Here is a 3,335-nt window from a genome sequence, read left to right as displayed (position 1 = left end):
TTTGTCTTTTGCTCTTGGCATTTTAATTATGATGTGTCTTGGTGTGGTCCTCTTTGGATTCCTTTTGTTTGGGGTTCTCTGCGCTTCCTGGACTTGTAAGTTTATTTCTTTCACCAGGTAGGGGAAGTTTTCTGTCATTATTTCTTCAAATAGGTTTTCGATATCTTGCTCTCTCTCTTCTTCTGGCACCTCAATAATTCGGATGTTGGTACATTTGAAGTTGTCCCAGAGGCTCCTTACACTATCTTCATATTTTTGGACTATTTTTGCTTTTTGCTTTTCTGGGTGGGTGTTTTTTGCTTCTTTGCATTTCAGATCTTTGACTTGATTCTTGGGATCCTCTAGTCTGTTGTTGGTTCCCTGTATATTATTTTTAATTTCAGTCAATGTATGTTTAATTTCTGACTGGTCCTTTTCCATTTTTTTTGGCCTTCTCATTAAGATCCTTGGAGGTCTCACTAAGTTTCTCGGAGGTTTGTAGAAGATTCTTGAGTAGCCTTATAACTGTGGTTTTGAACTCTATGTCCACCATTAGTTTGCTTTCCTCTATTTCTTTCATTTTTGACATGCTTCTTTGTCTCTGCATTTTTGGCTGACTGCGAGGGCCCTCTGTTTCTATAGTGGAAGAACTGCTGTGCTGGAGACACCCTTATGCACCCTTAAGGGTGCAAGCTCCACCCTTGCTTCAGTGGAGCTTTGGTGCTCACTGAGTCTGCTTCTTGAGTGTGTCCCTTATGGATGTGAGGAGTAGAAATCTAGTATCTGACCCGGAGTACCCTGGCTCCTGGATCTCCAAGTCAACCACTGTGTGGGTCTACACAGCAGGAGCTACAGCGATATCAATAGATTTCTCCTCTTTGTTTGGAGTTTGGTAGTTTTTGAGCTCCCTGATCCAGCTGCAGTTTGTTAGGCTGCAAAAGCGCAGGTGCCTCCTTTGTGCCACCGAGCACAGCTTGGGAGGGGATGTAAATTGAGTGGGGCGGGGTCTCAGAGAGTCCCCAGGGCAAAGCAAACAGCAATGGTGTCGTCAGCGTCTCCACAACTCCCGGAGTGCCGCGTGCCCCCACAGCAACAATGATTCCTGCGAGCAGCTCTATAAGAAATTCACCCCTGCTTTCTGACTTGCTGCAAGACAGTCCCGTTTCTCCCCGTAGGAGCCTGGGACCCCAGCGTCTCACCCTAAATGAGTTCAGTGCATTCGAGAGCTTGTATCCCCTTTCGATTGAAAAAAACCACGCACCCAGTGCAGCAGCCTCCTGCGTGCCTGTGTACCTCTGTTCTTGGCACCTCTCCCCTCCTACTCGGTCTCAATGCGCTTTTTGCTTTCCTTCTACTTGTAGAACTTCCACTCGGTCAGCTTTCCCATGGTTCTGGAAGATAGCTATTTTGTCTTATAGTTGTGGTTTTAATGTTGTGGGGGGCAGCACATAAAGGTTTGTACCTTATGCTGCCATCTTGGTTCTCCCAAGCTCTCTTTTAATACTTGGCTTTTTATTATGATGATCTTGACACTTGATTAGCTTTCTTACCTGTAGTACCTAAACCAATGCCTGTCAGGTAAAGATTTCCTGTTTCTTGAAAAACAAATCAATAGGCAGAGATTCGATCAGCGCTTCTAAAGAATATGTTTGAGCTCTCTAATTACTCTGAATGTTCATGCTTAAATCAAAAGATTACACTGTGACCAGACTCAAAAATATTCTCCAAATTAAAGACATTTCTGGAACATATTTAACCTTTATAAAGAAAGAAAATTCACAGTAGCTGATATCTCCAAAACATGGAGATTACAACAGAATGGAGTCCCCCCTGCACTCATTTAGCTTCTCTTGCTCCTACTTAGCACCTCCTCTCCTTTTGTGCAATTTGAAAATGTGTACCCATTTGTTTTTGTTTCCAACTAAATAATTTCTTCTTCCAGAATACTCACCCTTTTTCTGAGGTCATGGGGTAGGGTGGGAAGAGTGGGAAGGAGGTAGTTCAAACGAAGAAGAAATTATTTACAAAATGGAAGAACTAGTTTCTCTCTTCACATTACACCATATCCTTGCCAAGAGGAACACTGCTGCTCACTTCAAAGTGTAGTGAGACCACGAGGTCTCCAAGACAGGAGTGCTGGCCAGGTATGGGGGTGAGGGTGGGGATTACTAGAAAATGGACGCCTTGAAACGACTTTCAGACCATTTCTCCAACTTCCTCCTCTGCTCTTCCCCCTGTCTTCAAAGTCTCTGGACTTCTGTGGAACTTCTTGAACTTCCAGGTTCAGTGTAATGGCTTGTACATTTGACCACAGAATTCGGAGAATGACTGCCCAAGGTCACAAGGACAACAGGGACGGAGCTGGTCTTTCCACGAAACACAGGTGACTGACGTTGTAAACTAGAAACAGAATCTGTAACATTTACCTTCTGTTTTTCTTTTTATGTCTTGTTTTGCTTTGTTGGTTTCTCTGTCTCCCAGTCATGCATTGTTGTGCTGTTCTTTCATGAAATATACGGAACATATTTAATTCCCTGTGAACTATCAACTCCTACATCAGCCCTACATTCTAGGAAAATGTACACAACCTACAGGATGCGTCCTACAAACTTTAAAACTTGATGTGGTGGAGCGTTTAAGCTTTAATTACAAACAACGTAGCCAAGGAACAGTTCTATGGTAGCTCCTTCTATTTAGAGATGAAAAAATTCAGCTCAGTGGGTACATTTAGGGCTGTTCATTTGCAGACAGGACCTACTTTTTGGTGTAAACGGAAGTGCAACAACTGAACCAGTGCATTAATTTGTTGATGTATCAAAGTTAAGGCCGAGTCCCAGTCTCCGGGAGTCACTCCATTCTAGTTGTCAAGGAAATGACTGGCCAGCCATCCCAGCTTCAATTGTGTATTCCTGTTAAGAAGGGTTGTCTGAAATGAGCCCTGTATGCTGCATGGGCTGAAATGCAGGATATTTTCTGGAATGAACTGGCCTTCGCGAACCCGCCCCTCCCTATAAAACACCCAGGCTGTCCTGACTTAGCACAGGACCTGCTAGAAGCGACCTGGGCTGGGGATTGCAGAAGTCAACTCAGATGTCATGGATGCTTCTTGGAGCCAGTGAGCGACGTCACCCGGGCGGCCCGCGTGCTGTGAGCACGAGAATGCCATGAATGGATGCGGGGACAGAAGGGATGGATTCCAGCTTTGCGGGCAGAAAACACATCACGCACATGCACAAACATCACACGCCAGCGTTCAGCCACTTCCCTTCCCAGATCAGGACTCACCCAATGACGATCAGCCCCAGGCCTGCGCTCGCGTGTCCCGGGCCCGGCCCCGCGCCTCCAGGCCTGGGCGC

General features: G+C 45.4%; 1 protein-coding gene across 1 annotated transcript in view; it reads right to left on the bottom strand.

Annotated features, from left to right (window-relative positions):
- Nucleotides 1-3,335, bottom strand: part of FAM149A (family with sequence similarity 149 member A) — a 29,209-nt gene that overhangs the window by 25,616 nt on the left and 258 nt on the right. The gene's annotated exons all lie outside the window — the stretch shown is intronic.

This window comes from Myotis davidii, unplaced genomic scaffold (assembly GCF_000327345.1).
Source record: "Myotis davidii unplaced genomic scaffold, ASM32734v1 scaffold1332, whole genome shotgun sequence".
Classification (NCBI taxonomy): domain Eukaryota; kingdom Metazoa; phylum Chordata; class Mammalia; order Chiroptera; family Vespertilionidae; genus Myotis; species Myotis davidii.
Note: the sequence above shows the minus strand (reverse complement) of the source record. Positions and strands in the feature narration are given on the sequence as shown.